The sequence below is a fragment of the Sebastes fasciatus genome, chromosome 21 (assembly GCF_043250625.1).
Source record: "Sebastes fasciatus isolate fSebFas1 chromosome 21, fSebFas1.pri, whole genome shotgun sequence".
Classification (NCBI taxonomy): Eukaryota; Metazoa; Chordata; class Actinopteri; order Perciformes; family Sebastidae; genus Sebastes; species Sebastes fasciatus.
This window is the reverse complement of record NC_133815.1, coordinates 3,340,912-3,360,528: the sequence shown is the minus strand read 5'-3', so window position 1 is coordinate 3,360,528 and position 19,617 is coordinate 3,340,912.

The following is a 19,617-nucleotide window of genomic DNA, read 5'->3' as shown; positions in this document are numbered from 1 at the left end:
TGACTGGGATCATTATTTTATGTGTAAGGTAACATCAGGCATGACTTAAACATTACTTTCCTAACTTTGTAGAACAAAATGTAACAAATAAATACTTAGATAACATAACATAAATTTGGTGAATTGTTATTTATTATTAAAATAAAGAACACCAACAACATGGCAAAAAAACGCTTTCTAAATTAACAGGAATCACAAGTCAGGTGTAAACTGTTTTAATGCAGCAACAAATTGGTCAAAACTTAAAACAGGATTTAAAATTCCAGTAGATAATGTGTAAAGTATTTCAATATTATAATTTAATAAATCGGCCCCATTGTCACCAATTTCCGATTGTCTACTTGATGGATTGATACAACATTTACCACCGAAATTCATAGTTCTCAGACAGTTAACCCTACTGATGTTGATCCCTTGATTTGAGGTTGACGCCATTGGACGCATCGCCATGGAAGTTGGTACAAACATTCATGTTCCCTTCAGGATGAACTGTAATAACTCTGGTGATCCTTTGGTTTTCACTGTCACTAGATCTTTGTTCGTTATGATCCTGCATATGCACTTAAATAAGTAGTAGTGGTCATATTTGCATCACCAAAACTAATAAACTGTGTTGTAGCCTTTGTAGCTGGATGTGTTTTCCTTGGATTGACGTCAGACGGCCAGCAGTTTGTGCTCCATTCAATATAGACTGGAAAATGGTTGAAATTGTCTATTTATCCAGTTGTCACTAAACTCTATTTCCCTGGACTTTGTATGTCTGCAGTGTCCAAAAAAATGGATCATCTAACATTCAGTGACTGTCAGTTCAATCCATGATGATTTGTCTACATATGTAGAGCTAAAGCTCTTTGGTCGGACTGCTTACTGAATGATTAATATTCCTCCGGATGACAAGGGTAAACAGAATGAACTTGTCTGTGATGGCAGTTCACAGCCTTAGGCCAGTCAGACATGGATAGCAATGCTGACAAAATACCGTTAATCCTCATCCCTTTAGATTAGGGAAACAATGTTTACAACAGGAAAGGGCAAAAAAAGGGATGACTGCTGACCTGACAGAGAGCCAACATGAAAATTGCTTTTTTAAAAGTTGAAATATGCATTCACATATATCATTGACCTCAGATGATAGGTCTGCTTTAATTTAAATTCTTGTTAAATCCAACACTGGCAAAAAAAAAAAAGGGTCACATTAATGTAAATGTACGTTTTGTATATTCAGCTGACATTTCCAGGTATTAAGTCCAGTTTGTTAAAGGCTCAGTTAAAAAGAACTATGTCTGTTTCACAATAGAGCGAGGCCATTATGCCACTAAGCTGTGTCAGGGATATTGCTTTTGTAGGTACCATTGGTGCTCCAAAAATGAATTTGTTCATTGTGTGACTTCAAACTGATCTCATGGGAAGGTGTATAAATAGAACGACATTTAGAGGACATTCTTTTTGTCATAATAACACATTTTAGGCTTTTTTGCATGTCATTTAACGCCATGTTGTTACCCTGAAAAGGTTGCAATTAGGTTTAGGCAACAAAACCACTTAGTTCAATCACGGTGTGGCTAAAAATAAGTACATAACCTAAGTAAAATACAAACATAAAACAACGTAACATAAGTACAGAAAACACATTGCAAACGTCACTAACGTAACTTAAAAATAAGTCAACACTTTGGGACACAAACACCGGCCTCCTGGTTGAACGTCCTGTGTTTGTTGGACCCATCCAACCTCCTTCTGCCTAATCTTTCTCACTTTTTATCCTATGTCACCAGCTCTGAGTGTAGTATATTCACGTAGACGTGTTTACAGTCAGTACAGACTACATGACGTACACTCGACATGCCAAAAGCAACAAAGGTGTTGTTATTACATGTGATATTGCTGTGTCATTCGTTTGCCATGTGGTGAGACGGGGCTGAATATGAGAAAAAAAAATATGGTTGTAGTTATTAATTTAATTATTAATCAGAGTTCCAAATTGATAGTTTAGTATATTTTATGAAACTGAATTAATGAATTGCCTATTATTTTTCCTTTGTCAAAAAGGGTGGTGCCCTGAGGTGAATTTAATCTAAAATTCTGCTATTCAGTATGAATACTGATAGCCATTTTTTTATGAGTGTGCATTTCTAAGGCTTCCCACAAAAGGTTTTATCATAAGACAAAAAGTAGCAGTGAGCCAAACCTCTTTAAACAGTATAAACATTAGAGGAGATTCAATCTGAGTTTGAGGAAATAAGTCACTTTATACTTGTATGAAGGGTATACATTTCTGTTTAACTACCTTACCAACTGGTTTTAAATCTTTGATATCAATCTTTCCTCTATCCCTGTCATCCAACTGTACTCCTTAATTTAAAAAACATTGAATTTGTTCCTATTCAGGGCCGCACAACTACATAAATCTGCATGTTTGTAAGTAAGTCAAAAGAAAAAATGGCATCCCCCTTCATACATTTGATGTTTTTTGTCTGCATTTTAGTGTATTTTATGAGCGAGTGCTAACAACAGAATGGTAAACAGTATATTAGTGTTGTGTTGTGGGGGGGGAAAAAGGACAGGGCCTCATAAAAGAACATTGGCACCCAAGAGCGTAGTTCATTGTAATGCTAAATAGGAAGCAGGAGCGATTCTGCCTGTGTTTATCTGCCAGGCAAAAGTTATCACACCCGGTTACTTCAGCTTAGAGCCATTCATGGCGTGCATTTTCAAGTGCCACTGATCTAGCCCCACGCCAAAGGTTACACAGATCAGCAGAACCTACTTGTAAAATGCAAATGCTGAATAAGAAATTAAAAAACGAGACTGTAGCAGATAGATAAGGCGCCACTCGTCAGATTCTGCACGTCGGACTGGAATTCTTGTCGGGAGTTTGCATTATAACGTGAAGGCCTTTGTGTGTAACGCTGGGGTTGAAGGACTCTTCTGTGAATGCACAAACCTCCCACCACAATAAGCAATTTGATACACTTGTTCCAGCAGATTTTACTTACAGCGGGAACAACAACATGCTTGTCTGCTTGGTCAAGGACAGGCAAACACTTTTATACTTCATAAACAATTGGTTGTTTTCAGAATATCAAAAAAAGAAATAGGGCAACAGACAGACAGTACATACCGCAGAGTGCAGGGAGAACAACACGAGGCCCAGGGATATGCAGGATTACTGAGGATAGCAAAGATGTAATTGAAAATAGGAAGATCATGTTTCTGCCCAGATCTATTTCAGGAAAATCTGGACTAAATGTCTTTAAATAATGTATTTGTAATCTTCCTTAAAAAAAATTATATTAGTTTTTTTTTTTTTTTTTCCTATTGCATGAGGTCAAGAGTTTGCTCATGTGTATTGCTGTCTGTGAAGATGTGTGTGTGAGTTGGAGAGAGATTACAGTGCATGTGTGCTGTCCTTTTTTATCTTTTAATCCTAGATCAAATCAGTTCATCTTAATAGATATTTGGTGAGATCATCCATAATGTCTCTATCCCTTTATATGTTGTCGAGCAAGACGAATACACGAACACAGGAAAACGCCAATAATAGATGAGCCTGTTTGGGACAGTGTCCAGTCCAACCACGGGGGTTTGTGTCCTAATATTTCAACAACAAAGTGCAGTGCATGCACATGCTGCTAGACTGTCACCTATTCTCTGTGTTTTCATCTCTCATACATACACACGCATGCACAAATACACACCCGCCACTGCACAGCAGGTTGACTTCATGATTTCTGGAGGAAACAAAGAAAACACAGACATGAAACAATGGAAAGTTTCAGAGTTTACAAACAACTTTTGTGGAGGCTGAGAAGAGAAACAAAGGACTGCGAGGTGTTTATAGACTCGCTTCTTGGAGGTTGATTGAATGCTTAGAAGATAAGCTCGGCGACATTAGATATCCCAGTGGGTAGAGGATGGGAGGTTAATCTCATTCTCCACGATGATGTATCCGAAGTGACTCTTTTTTTTGCCGGTGGTATCGTTTCTGAACACTCCTTGGGTTCCAAGGGCAAGGAAAGTGTCCATCGGAGCTGGTGCATTGATTGCCTCAAGATTTGATTAAATTCTCGGCTGTACTCCAAATGTAAGACAATAGCATTGAGATAATCTCACCTTCTCTCCTCGGGTCAGACGTAATGCGGTTTAACGATATGGCTGTGCACTCTACGAACGTAATACCTCACCTAGGACATTTCCAGTTAGCTGTGGGCTTTGTTGAACTGCGACATATCTAAACAACTGGTTTGCACACACAAAAAAAACACATCACGAAAGCTCTCGTCTTTGCTTTTAATCACTTAAACAAAAGCCAAAAAAAAGCCAAAGGTGTTGCTAGATAAATTAACATCCAAAATAGCCACTTTGATAATTAAGATCTAATATTGAGAGAGGGATGTGAAGGTAAACACTTTAACAACCCCGCAGTGTTGGATGGGTCATCTCTTCCCAAAGGGCAGCTCCTGTGACTCTTAAATAGGACACCAGTCCATCCACTGCAGCCCATGGCTAATGTCTTTATTAAGGCTCATTAGCAGCCTTCCTATACACATTTATTCACTGCAGATTACAAAACCAGGCTCTGGGGTGGGAAACCACAGCCCGGTAAATCATTAATTGATGATCCTGCAATTCCACTCCTGTTACAGTATTTCTCCGAGCCGTATGAGAGCAAACTAACAACCACAAACATTTTTTATGCCCGAAACATCCACCACACCATGAGATCTTTTTCCTAATAGGGGACTGCAGAAAGGCACGTTATTCTTGATCTTTAAATGACCTTGTCTCGGTCCACTCCCCCCTAAAGCGGAACATATTTATTTTGCTATAGTCTCCTCATCCTCCTCATCCTCATCTGCAACCGCTTATCCCGTTAGGGGTCGCGGGGGGGCTGGAGCCGATCCCAGCCGACATTGGGCTGGGATCTGTCGGCTGAAATTACAGCTAAAGAAAAGGAGGGATACTGTATATTAAGGGCCTTTGTCTCACAGAGCTGAACAGAGGGTATGTGGATTAGGCTGTCATGAACTGGTATAGTAAGTAGGGTAGGGGGTCTGAAAGACACTGAAATAATACTTCCTCCTCCCAATAGGAAAGTAATTTCCTTGACAGGATGGGTTCTCCAAAAAGGCGTGGGTTTTCTATTTCTGGCAAAGAGATCTTATTCAGACACAGTTAAATCAGAGATCCCGCTGAGGTGAGATGGCTGTTCTTCTGCTGAATCTTTTTTTTTTTTTTTTTTCTCTTTAGACTCCACAGATTTAGAGTTTTCCAGTCCATTCTGTCTGCTCAGCTCACTCCGTTAATTTCTCCGATGCTCTGCTGAATCCTCCTGTAATGATGACAGTTAACCCGGAATCGCAGTCGTATTAAAGGACTGGAATCGGTGCACATCAGCCGGCTACGGATGCTAATTGACTTGATTGTTATTAATTTTGACATTACGTTCCAATTAAAGATAGCAAAACATTGATTTCATTTTCTTTTCATTTTATGGTTGGAGATTAAGAGGGCATTGATCACACCTGAATGACTCAGTATGTGTATAGCTAATTAAAGACTGAGATTGCAATTAAGATAATGAGTCAGTCTAAATTTTCAGATGGAGCACACAAACATTTTTTTTTAACCCTGTCAGTCAGGGACCCATGGCTTTAACCACTTAGTGTAGTGTGTAATACCGTCTTCATTCTTACATACATACTGTGGAATGATAGGCAACATATTCCACATATTGCATGCACTGTAAAGGCTAAAGCTTTAAAGCTTCTTCGTGCTGCACGTGGGTTTATACATATCTTTGGAGTACCACAGCTCCAGTTGTTGCTGTGTTGGTAAGGAAGCTTTATGCTCAAGAATAAAATGTTACAAACCAGATTCCTGTAATGGAAATTTGATCTCAGTAGAGATGTAACTGAAATGCGTTATACAGGCGAGTCAGTCTTTTCTGTCTGGTTTTAACAATCAGCAAATGGGTAACTGCCCCTTCAAGAAAAATTTAGTTGACATTGACATTGACCTTGTTTATAAAGGGATGTAAGTCTTGGACAAAATCTGGTCGTAGGGCACTTTCACAAGAACTGTGTTTGAAGTGGTTTAAATTCTGAAGTATTTGCTCTTAACTTTGGGTAGATAAGAATAATTGTATACATGACACTAAATATCCACACTGAGATACCTGGAAACGTAAACCTTGGTGTTCTCCCAGTGAACATGCCATTTGTTGTGAAGATTTGTTAAAAGTGAGAACAGTAACTGAAGGACCTGCAGGAAACAAACCAATACATGAGGGTTTGCAACGCTATCACCAGACAAAGTGTTGACAATTCTGCAAAACCCTGGATTATGTTCCATAACCAGGTTTTTATGTCCAAAGCCAAAGTAAATTTGTACACATGGCAACTACAATAAGTTTGAGGATAGGAAAAGATTTTGGTTATGATAAATAAACTATCATTACCGTTGTATGACCATGGTTAGGCAACTAACCCCTTGGTTAACGCAAACGTTAAAGGTGCAGTGTGTTTGATTTGGTGGCATTTAGTGGTGAGATTGCATGTTGAAACCAACTGAAACTTCTCTCGTGTGCCAGGCGTGTAGGAGAACTACAGTGTCTGACGCGAAAATGGAAATGGCCCTATCTAGAGCCAGTGTTTGGTTAGTCTGTTCTGTGCTACTATAGAAACATGGCACTGCAACATAGCGGACTCCGCAAAGAGAACCCGCTCCATATGTAGATATAAAAGGCTCATTCTAAGAAAACAGAAACACAACAGTTCTTATTTCCAGGTGTTTTCCTTTCTACTATGAGATAACAAAATTACAGTAAACAGAGCAGACATTTCTATCATGATTATCTTAAGTTACAGGGATTGAATCAGATTGTGTCTTCTTGCTCCCCAGCTGCCTAATTCTCTGACTTCCTGTGATGGCAAGTTGCCAACATGGAGTCCAATAAACAAGGTCGCTTTGACTCCCTTTGCCTTTTGTTCAGTCACCTGGTTGCTTGTAATTAGGCAACGTGAACCGAAATCAACCAAAAACAGAGATGCAACAAAGCAAACATGTTCACTCTCATAAAAGAAGGAATCATTGGTGTGATTGGACCATTAAAATCTTGCCAGATAGGATGCTCCAATCCTGTTTTGTTGCACTGCAAACAGTGTCACGTCAGACTCCAGAGATCCTTTTGGAGCGTTTATCTTTTATATTTCCCCATGTCAACACAACAGCATTTAACTGGGTTCTGAACAGGGGCCATTTAACACCTCCTGCAGACATTGAGAATAATACTGTAGGCCAGATCTTCAATCTCCAGACAAATCTAGACTTTAAAGTTGAACTCCTTCCCTAAGTTTTACAAGAAATAGACAAAACAAGACCTCGTCAAGTTCTGCGTTGGGCTCAGCTGAACTGGTCATGCTGATAATCCACCTCCTTATTCTGGGAGATAAAACACTGCCACGTTGTCCATTAACGCCATATTCTGTCATGCATTTCCTGCAACAATTATGTGACACTCAACCATTCTTCCTCCATTCCATGTACATAATGTAATTGTCAAAGTATGCATGTGCTCTGAGGTGAGGCCTCTTGTCTTGAAATAGCTCATTAAAAACAATGCTGGTATGCATGTGTGTAATTACACATTTTGCCACGGATTTCCTCCAGATGCAAGGGCTGACCTGATTTTCTTAATGACTAAAACCTCGAGTCCATGCTGGTCCCAGAGACATTTCTGCACAGTGACGTCGCGGCGGAGTTGAAAGGGATCTGGCCTAATTAAATGAAATATCCTGATGCAATGGGGCATCCTGAGGAGTGTGCAGTGGGATGTTCGTTTGATTAAAGTGGCAGTCTATTTATTATTGGATAGAGCAAGGGCTACCTTTTTAAGTGTGGCCACCGATGCACAGTCTCTCTATCTAATGCAGTTATTATAATTTGTCATTCATTATTCATTCATTTTACTTTTACATTACTTTCTTTAGAATTACATTAACAAGAACTACAAGCATGTCCTTATACAGCCCGCTCTTACCAAATGGCGTTTGAATGACACACTAATTTGTAAGTCATTTCACGTGCAATGACAACACATTGTCGTGAATATGCTAAGCTGAATAAAAAGTAAGAATGACTGCTTATGATGGGCAGAACGGGAGGTGGATAGGTCCAACAAACACAGAAGACTGGTGTCTGTGTCCCAAAGCGTTGTTGAGTTATTTCGAAGTTACATTACTGACGTGTTTTCCGTACTTATTTTACATTGGTCACATACATATTTTACTTAGTTTATGAACTTATTTTAAGCCCAACAATTATGTTTTTCCCTAACTAAATTGTTTTGTTACCTAAAAATAACTGCGATCATTTCACGGTAATGACATGGCATTAACTGTCACGCAAAAAGCCTAAAATGTGTTATCATGACAAACGGATTGTCCTTAAAATGGTGTGCTATTTATACGCCTTCCCATGAGATCAGGTTGGTTTGTATTAAAGATCTGGTCTCCGTTTCACCAGCTGTGTTGTTGTGTCGAGATGCGTTTTAGGTGCGTTGTAAAGCTCGGAATTTGTAGTTTTAGTTGGAAATCGCAGATCTTTTGATCACAACTTATTATTATTTTTACAAAGTTAATTTTTTTTTGTGTTGACTTAATTGTTAAATACTTTGTAATAAGACATAATTTGGACAACATACAGGTGGTTTGCAGATTCTGAAAGCTGAAAACATCAGACTTTCAAAACAGTATGGCATGCATATCTTCTATAAATAGATCATCTTCCTTCACGACTTTTTTGTAACTACGCCACAGGGTACAACCCATGTTGACCCGGCACCGCGTCCGTCGGGCTTTAGAGGCTAAAAGGCAACTAGAAAATGTTTCAGCGAGCTATCTCTGTCTGTTTCAAATAAATATAATCTTTGAGTGCCTAGTTGTTGTCCACCTAGTTAACTGGCTTTGTTAGGATCGCTTATAGCAAAACAAATATATTAGTAGCATCACTAAATAGGAGAGACAGAGGTTTGTAATTATGTTTTACTGTAGATCAAATAACGCCATTAGGGAAGTTTCATGCTTCAACTGATACATCACAGCATAGCACATAACCATGACCAACATGCTGTAAAGATTTATTTTTGTTTGTTTCATGCACTTCTTTTTTGTATTCATTATGAGCCAAAAAATGCACTTGGTCCTGTTCCTACCCTTCTATTCATGACGATGCACACCTGTATGTGAACCACTTTGGTGTAATTTATTACCCACTCCACAGCATTTAGTTCACATTGATTACTAAGATAAGGCTGAAAACTAAAACACATTTGGATAGAAATGGTTGGGAACAAAAAAACAGTGAAATGGCAGTAAAAAATGGCTCTGCTGTTGGATTTTGTTAATAATTGATTTGTCTCTCCTTTTTCATATATTAGCAAGGAGAAGGAAGTGAATTTCACAATTGGTGTCCTCTGGCCATTTCCAAAAAATAAAAGAATTTGTTGCATTTTGTAGTCTGTACTTATAGTGGGGGAAAAGAAATTGACAAAACACAGCATTTGCCATCATCCCCTTTACGATCTAATCGATCAGCCACTGTGAGAGGTGTAAGAGTGATCAGGGTGATTTCATGGTGAGGAGATTCTGGTTGCAAACTGATTACACTTTTACTATTACTGGATTTATTAAAAATGCATTCTCCCACTCATCATTAGGAATGTAGGCTGTCCAAAATCATGTTCTTACACTTGTGGTTTTTGTGTGGTTTCTAGCTCTACAAGAGAGCGTTGTCAGCAGACATAAGACTCAGAAATGATAAGAAAAAGAAGAGAATGTTCTCTATGAGAGAATACCATATGTGCTCTTAATTGTATGAATAAAATCATTCCTCATAGGCATCACATTTCCTTATATCTAGTAAGAAAGGCCCCCATGGTATTTTCTTATTTCTTTTCTTCATATTTTATCATGTTCCTTTTTTTCACAAGCTTAGAAAATGGCTCTTCAAAAAAAAAAAAAAGAGTAAAATAATTATCACAGCTCTGGAGTATGAAAAAAAGAAGAGGTAATTAGCACCACTGAATTAATCAGAGATAGGAAAATTGCAATTATACTTGTTCTTATTAAGTTACATTATTTTCTGGACCACCATGAAATTATTTTTCTGGTATTGCAATCCCTTGTAAGCCTCATTAATAACAATGGTGTATTCTTTTAAACTTTAAAAGTGGTGGGTTACCATTCAACTTAATCCTTTCATTACGAGGCCAGTCCAACACAAAACCTGGGCTGCATTAGGACCAAAATATGGGAGCTTTAACTTTAACAGGGAGCAGTATTCAGAAAGGAAAGTGGACAATTCAAGCTATGGTGTATTCACCAAAACTCACATCCTTGAATAAATAAAGGAAGCTGTTTCAGGCTATGAAGGACAGAACTGAATACTGCATTCATCCACAATTTCTCGTAATAATTCAGTTCCTATTAAGAAGTCAATATAGCTTATGAGCAGGGAGCTTTACAATATACAGTCAGTCTATTTGGCCAGAGATAATGAGAAGTGTTGGCCTCATCCCTATTCATGCTCTCATATGACTGGAAGCAAAGGAAGGTTCCTTTTTCGTCTTACCCTGTGCAGTACATTTATCATTTGCCCATGACACATAATGTACTATTACTACTATTACTACTACTAATACTACTACTTACCACAAAATGTTGTTTTTTAAAATGTTTGTGTAACCGGGCCTTTACGGCCGGGCCAGACTGGATACGTCAGCAGCACATGGCGGCTGCCTCGCTGAACTACTGTGCCTCTCACGCGAGCGGCGTCCACAATGGCAGCGTTTCTGCTGCTGCTGGGCTGCTACTGTCAGCCCTTTCTTTCTACATCGAGTTTGCCTTTCGTAATGACCATTTCACTTCATTATAAATATAATTTATATTTATTTAAGACAGAAAAATGTTAAGAAGCTTGTGCTCATTTGTAAATAATAGTAATAATCCACAATTAAAACCCGGTACTTTAATCATTCGTGAAGCCGTGCAAGTCACTGCATTTTCTACAACACTGTCTAAAACACAGATATTTCAGAATAAAAGCCTCATGTTAACAAATGAAGGAATTCTGTCCACAGAAAAAACGCTTGAGGGCTTTTATTTTGAAACAGAAGCACCTCGAATCTCTAGAAGAGACGCAGCTGTGTGTGAGTGTGGCTGCTCTAACCTGTTAACATGGACGCCACAATATAAAAAAAAAAGTAGTTCTGCAGCCGCCACACGCCGTTGACGTTCCCTATGTGGCCCGGCCATTACTCTCTTTTAACTTGACTATTATTTTTTTACCATTACAACATTTTTCATGTCATAACTTCTTCTTGTGTTATACTTGTTCCTGTTAGAGTACCTATCCCCATGCGTCACCCCCTGCTCTGAAGCCTAAGCAAACATTATCAATTGTCTGTGTTTAATGCATAAAGTTGCAAATGTAGTTACAACTTTGAACCATGAACTGTGATGACCTAGTCCTGATAGGTGTATCAGTTATGTACACATTGCTCAGCGTGGGCCCAACCACACCACGGATCTCCCACTCAGCTCTTATGTCTATAATTAGTTTCATAGTGAGAGGAAATTCATTTTCACACGCCTAACAGCCTCCAACTGTCAGGCGCTGCCAATGGATATGGATGGACCTTATTCAGCTAATTACCCCGAAAGCAAATTTCCTTTTTTCTGCTTTAGCAATAATAAAAGTTGTACCTTGAACAAAAATCCAGTTAATTCCCTTTTTAGTAATATTTGTGCCTGTATGGAATATGTAATAGATGAATAAAGTTACAAAACAGGCCTTAAGTGAGGTTAGAAGGATGATGATTTAATAGCGAGCAGCCACTCAAACATCTCTCAGTAAAAATGATTTAGCTAGTTCCTCAGAAGCCCTTTGAGCAATTTGGGAGTGCTGGTCATGTTGTGTAGATTAATTTAGTGTTATCAAGCTGTGCCGACCACATGCTAGGCCATTGCCCGTGTCTCCTTCTGAAAGCTGCACTTTCCATCTGAGTTCTGCTATAAAACGCCAGTCACTCAGACTCAATGTTATATAAAGTGAATTCTGATTACTATAAGTGTTTCATCCCCAAGGACGACATATAGCCACTTTTGAAAATGTGAAACTGGTCCATTGTACAGTTTTTCAGACAAATGACTCGGACAATTTAATAAAACGCAGCATAGAGTTCTTTGCTAGAAATGGTGTTATCAAAGTAGATACATGTTTTGAGACTTTATAGAAAAAGTACAGCCCAGTCGCCAGGAAAAAAACTGTTGGCATTGTACGTTCTTTCAAACCACGGATACGATGAATGTGGACATATTTGCATTCGGTCAGAGCCAGTAACCTAGTATATCGAGTGTTCGTTTTTGAATGTTACGTGTTACGAAAGTTATGTGGAGCAGTAACAAGTATAACCTCCAAAAGTAAACATTGACTTTACCGTTGTTACATAACATTTTACATACAGTTGTTTTACATACCGCTGTTACGATTGTTAACGTTGTGTAAGAAAGTCCGTTAATGGTGGTTGTTTGTTAACACTAGTTACGTTGTTACATTACGTTGGTACGTCATTATTGTTGCCTAACCTAACCCACAGTTTCACAACATTAACCACGTCGCATTGTGTGTTTCTACAAGTGGGATACAAGGCTGATATGAAACATTTTAAGATTTTTTTTGGCGTTCAGAAACGTTGACATTCAACGTATCCCTTTGTTTTCAGAAACTTACAATGCCCAATTTTTTCCTGGGTTGTAAAGTAACGATAATGTTAATTAATATTCCCAAATGCCATGCAATACAGCTGTAGTAAAATGTTATAGTTATACATAGACGTTATCACCTAATGGGAAATGTTTAGTTTCCTTGATCACATCGGGCTCGACAGCCTATCACAGAGCTAACACACATTCTGCATATAGACAGACAGCCTTTAGCGTCTCAACAATGACATGCAAACTGCACACAGAAAGGCCTCAATAAATAATAATTTTCCTTTGCAGTGACACATGTAACTGTAGCATGTTTTTCCCTAATTAATCAGTCAAAAGTCGCCACTTTACCAACCGCAGCACATTTCCAACTGTCACTGCCGCACCATTAAACATAAACATGAAAGCTCCTTCATGTTCAAATCAAAACCCCTTTAACACATCCTAGTATAAAAATACATTTCTATCTATTTGTATGTTTTATCAATGTCATGTCTGTAAACACAACCTCTATTCACCTTTATTGAGCATACGCACTTTGTTCCTTGTGAAGTCCTTACAGATATGCAGATGGGGTTTAGGGCTATACTATATAAATACATTTGAGGGTGACTTTGATCTATAATGCAGTGTCATTTCTTACAGGGACTGCTGATGAGATCTTCAGCTTCATTTGGCTGAGGTCTGGAAACTATTTTTTTTTTGTCTAGAGGGAAAAGGCACGTAGCTAATAAAGCCTGGGAGTAAGTCATCAGTGAAGGTCTCTGTAGTGCATGATAATGCAATGTAGCCACTAAAGTGTCACTGAGAAATGTTGCTGTAAGTGGAAAAAGTGCACTCAACTGCAGGGATATGTGACATCCCAATGGATGATTATATTCCTGCTAGAGAGCCATTAAAAATTACATGTAAATATTCCTGTAGTTATTTGGTTGGAGACTGTCAAGTAACAAAGTAAGAGTTCAGCCCTATCTCCTAAAGAATTAGGTTCCCATACAGCGGAACTGCAATGTGAAATACGTTTTGAGGAAACATATTTTGTTGCAGATTATGTTTGTCTTTGATGAATCACAAATACGTTTGTAATGATAGTCTGCATAGGGAGGTTAGGGTGATGGATGGGTCGAACAAACACAGGACTTTCACCCAGGAGGCCGCTGTTCGTGTTGTCTGAAACTAAAAGTCAACGTTCACTTTTTTTTATTATGTCTGTAGCTTAATAACTTAAAAAACAGTCATTTTAAGCCAAACCATGATTTTTAATAAACCTAACAAAGTATTTTTATTGCGTTTTTGTTTTTGTTTTGTATTGTATTGAATTATCTTATCCAACCAGAGGAGGCAGTTAAACTGTGCCTTCTTCAAGAGAGATACTTAAAAAGTTGGGCCCCTCAGCTCCATTCAAGTGGCCATGATTTGATCAAATCTACAAAGGAAACAATACATTCTCAGCGAGGTTTTTTCCTTTGTTGGATTTTTATAGTTGCTCTCACGTTGTAAAATATATTTACCCTTGTTCAATTGTCTCAAGGACAAGCAAGACAAAGACGGACAGCTATGAATCCACAGCAGCCACTTGGCTTTGGTTTACTACGACACGTGAGGCTACTGGCTGAAGGCCATGTACAGAGCCTCTGTCCTCGTGGACCTGTTATGGCGAAAAACTGGCTCATGTGGCTTCTGTGGCCCCTGATGGCAGTGGGCAGGCTTTAACAGCACGTGTGTTGCTAAGACTCATGGGGCACTGTATGTTGCTGTTGAATGCTGACAAATAACCAATGCTTTAGCACCACTGATATGCTCAACTTTGATCAGCCTGTACACTAGCAGACACCCATTCGCCATTTACAGTATTGACGAATTGATGCCACTGGGTCGAGCCATTTTTTGTTTTGTTTTGTTGGGTTATTTTTTTAAAGATATTTGAAAAAAAAAAAACTCTTTCGTAAATAAATTGTCTGCCCAAGGCCAAGGATAACAGAACTTAGCTTAAAAAAGAAGGTGCAACTTCAGCTCAAAATATTAGGTTTGAAACAGAATATAGCGTTCAAGGACAGCTTTTTCATACACATAGCGGTGACACTGAAAACCTTAAAGTTAAACGTAACTAAACCATAGTTGTCAGCAGTACATGGCCAAATATATGTAACCTTGTGCTGATAGAGGAAATAAATAAAAAGGACGAGGACATGTATACCTTTACAGATAAATGTTTTGTCCATTACACCACATCATGATCATAACGGAGATGTACCATTTGGCAAATATGTGATTATACTTCCCTCCTCCACATCATGCTATGTGAGGGAGGAGGAGACACAGCCACGCTAAGCAAAGATGCATCATGTAGGTGTTGAGACGATAACTGAGTTGTTCACAGGACGTCCATTATGGCTGCTGAGGCTGTGTTATGTCACCTGAAAGCCCTCTAGAACGTTGTGGCAGCTGTAAAGTTGTGGCAGCTGTGGCTGTCACTCTATGGATGGATTAATGTCTAGTAATCATACTTAATTATTACCCCCACCTGCTAGTGGACCGCCTGAGACTGTGGGACCTTGTAAAACGCAGAGCTGAGAGCCAAGCAAGCATCTCTGGGGACCTAGTTTGAATGTCACCAGGCAAGCCTGCCCAGCCAAGGAACATTCAAGGCTGTCAGGTTGGCCCAGTGGTTTTTTGGAGACCATATAAAAACGAAAAGGTCACCAGTTCAATGCCAGCACCCGCCAAAATGCCCATCTACACTGGCGTGTCTTGCCCAAGCGTCCTTCAGTGGGTACATTTTTCAAAAGGTTTCTTTGGAGTTATTTTCAAGACGCCGCATCTGCTCAGTAGAAGGAGGAACAAGTGTAGAAACTGACAAAAATAAGCAAATGTAATTTATGTTGTGCAAGGTAAAAGACGTTGTCACTCAAGTAGTGTTTACATCCCAATTGCTATTATTCTCCCTCTTACAGTCATTTTCTATAGTTTCTAATTTACAGAAACACAATTTTTAATTACCTCTAGCAATATGAAACCCAAAATGTTTTGCTCGTGGCATAAATATTGGTATATGTGAGTGTTTCTTGTTGTAGGGTTATGATGACTCTCATGATATAGTAATTTAGGGAACCATATTTTCCCTATAGCTCCTCATGCACTTAAAATAGTAACCTTGACTTAAGTTTTGTTGAGGTGTTGATTGACACTAAATTGAAGCAACATAATTCCATTCATCTAACTGAAACTTAATGTTTAAAGACAATGCAAATGATTTTTCCAGGGCTGGAAAAATGATTAATTTAAACTATAATAGTTGTCTTTATAATATACTGTATGTGACCACACATAAGAGTCCAGCATTGTATTTTCATATTACCATGTCTTGCGAACTCTGGCTTGTTAATTATGAGCAATTTAAGTTCAGCTTCATCACTGAGAACAATAAGAAAAGCTGCGGGTTTAGTCACCAACTCTTGGATTAATGGTTAATCCACTTGTGAGTTTGAGTCACTCCATTATATGTATGTGCTCATATTATTGCGGAGCACGACACCAACTGTGCGCAGAACAATGTGCAATCACTTATGGTCTATCCGCATTCACTCTTAAAGGGTAACTTCGGTATTTTTCAACCTGGACCCTGTTTCCCCATGTTTTTGTGTCAAAGTGATTGATGTGGACAACAATTTTTTGCAATTGGTCCAGTATTGATGGAGAACGTTGCAGCGGGCAACCGCTAAATGGGCTGCAATGTAATCGCTCTGGGCAATTCTGCATCATCAATATATGTCTACTAAAAGTGCTTGTTTTTGCCATTGACAGGCTTAGATTGCTATTATAAGTGTCTAACAGCATTATGCAGGGGACTTGTGTCCAAATCCCACTCAAGGAGAAGTCTGATTATCCATATACTCTAGCTCAAATAAATGCAGGCGGCCATCGGCCACATTGTTGAAATCAAGTACTTTTAGTAAACGTAAATGACGGTGCCAGCTTGCCCCGATAGGATTATATCACAGCCTGTGAACGGCTGCCATCCACAGCATTATCTCTCAATCCTGGACCAATTTCAGAAATTGTTGTCCCTCTATTCAGCGATGCTTTGTCACAGCTGTGGACGGCTGTTCGATACCGCCGCACAAGGCACCCTTTAGCGCCAGTATGCGACGCACCAAGCTTTCCATTAACTACAATGTTAACCCATTCGCGGCATCAGTAAACGCTCAGGGAAAGTGCTGTGGTGGGTCCAACAAACACAAGGTTTCCATCCAGGAGACCGCTGTTCGTGTCACATCAGCTGATAGTTCGTGTCCCGTTTTCACAACGTCACGTCACATTTTCACTGTAAAACGTAGTCGTTTTAAACCCAACCATGTATTTTTTTCCCAAACCTAACTATAGTGGTTTTGTTGCCTAAACCTAAGCAAGGGTTTTTGTTTAATTCACAACATTAAACATGTGTTTACTGTGATTGAAAAGTGACACCAAGGGGTCTGACAAAGTCTCCGTATGTGACGTGTTGGGATGAGAACGTGTCGCTTTATTAGTCACTTAGATTAGACACAAACACAGGGGAAAATAGGTTGAAAAAATACCAAAGTTAGCCTTTAATACATATAAAAAGATAAAGCTATTCTCTAAAATTTAAAATCTTAGACTACAAGAATAATGTTGGATTTAAAAAGTATACATTGAACACCGTTGTTACACTCTGAACTCAATGCAGACTTGAGTCCTTACATCTGTGGTAGGATCTAGTGGGGACACACATATGATTTCTATATCTTCAGTTGAGTCAGACGTAGTAATGCGATTGAAGCAGTCACTGTGCAGAGATAATTATCTTCACAGCACAGAATAACAATCCAGACTTGGGATTTGCAGATGCAAAAAAAAAGCTAATTTTTGCATCCATTTCCAGTGATCAAAGGTATATGAGTTTTTTGTCTGCTTCCCTATGAATTGATGTGGTATCTCATCATAAGTTGTTTTGTTTATCTCTTACAGTAACTTAATTGCTGCCTGTGGAAACAGATGTCTCCACACCTTTCATTATGAGAGGGCAGGCTGCGAGATCCAACAATCCTGCTCCACAGGCAACCAGAACAGCACGTGAATTTCAATGCACACAAGACCGAGACAGTGGTTCCATTAGATTAGCAACAATAGAGTGGAAAATAACATGAAAGATAAACAGCAAATTCATTTAGTTTTCAGTTTGGTCAACAATTGAGCCTTCTTGGAGTGGGGAGCTTAATAAGAATTTGTTCTTATACGTTCTGCCACAGTGTGCTTTGTTTTATGCGCTGTGGAAGCAGCGTAATTATATGAAAAAGGCTAAAAAAGACGTGTTGTTCAATGCCTTTTTTAAAAAGACAATGCTGTTTTGTGTAGCACTGAGTTTATGGTTGTGGACAGAATATGTTCTTCAGTGATATTGAGAGTAATAGGACGGGGACTTTTCCTAACACCATTTAGAGAGGGGTAATGAAGCGCGTCCAAGGTTATGTCTTTGCATATCACTTCAGTACTTTGTAGCACGCTATAGCACTTATTGCTGCATGATATCAAAATAAACACAAGAGTTTATTTGAAAGGAAATGAAATAATAAAACAACACATTTTCCTCCTTGTTTACTTCCAGAGTGATTTAGATTTTAATGAAGAACAGTTTTACCCGGGGAGCACGGAACGAATGAATGATCTCGATCGCAGCACTTCAGCATTTCCCAGTTCGCCAGTGAATTTACTTTAGTTGAGAGACTGCAGTCGTAAATGTCTCACAAAGTTTGCTCGGAGGATGGTTTCACCCATCACTATGGCTGAACTAAACCAACAGTTTCTGACGTTGTGTCTGTTATTTTGTACCTAATTAGTGTTTGTTTGCAAGCTCTGACAATTCATAAAAACAATGTAGCAAATGAGTCGAAAAAACTAAATGAAAAGCAAAACCAAAGTGGTGTCAGATACGTGATTTGCCTGTTTAAAACTTTGGAGCTGCACACAGATAAAGTCTCTCACAGTCGTCGGCCGGAATAGAGTGACACGCCAACTAATGTGTGAAAGCGCATTAACATTGGCAGCCTGGCTGTCTAATTTACCTCAGGTCATTAATAAAGTTTCATCTCATTTTATTCCCACTGGCCTTACCACTGCTAAGCCCCGTGTTCCCACATTTACTGGTGGTGTTTATCCTTCTTGACACTTTAACTTTTGTAGCTCCTTAATTCACAGGAAGACGCCTCTACTTACCTAGAGTAATGGGCAAGATTTGGGCACCTGGGCCAAAATCCATTTATTCACAACTTATTAACATTTGCAACTGCTCATTGGATGGATAAATACCCTTTATTAATGACTTATTGATATTTAAAACTACAAAATTGATGACTAAGAAGCCCATGAACATTTGTTAATGAGTTACCAACATTTATAACTGCATTATTGGCAAATACAAAGCATAAACAACTCGCCAAAGGTTGCTTTTTTACAACCTGGAAAACCCAAATATTGTTCCTTATTGGCTTTTAACTGATATAATGCTGGTAAATGATGTATTACCCATTAATAGGACCATTAGTTGTTACTTATGAAGCTTTTATAAAGGCTCTTTTACTAGACAGAGGTACCAAACTCTTGAGAAACGGTACCTGCCTTCAGTAAATTGGTGCAGGCACCGCTGGAAGTAGATACAAGATTAAAACGTCGGCTCACACGCAGTATATTATGAGTGCTCGTATGTTCGTGTCCCTCTCTGTATCTATTATTTACTCACAGCAGACAGTTTGATATTTATTGTGATGGGACACATTTTGATGCTGCAGGCTTTTCCAATTCCAGTTGTAAATAAAGGAATGTGGAG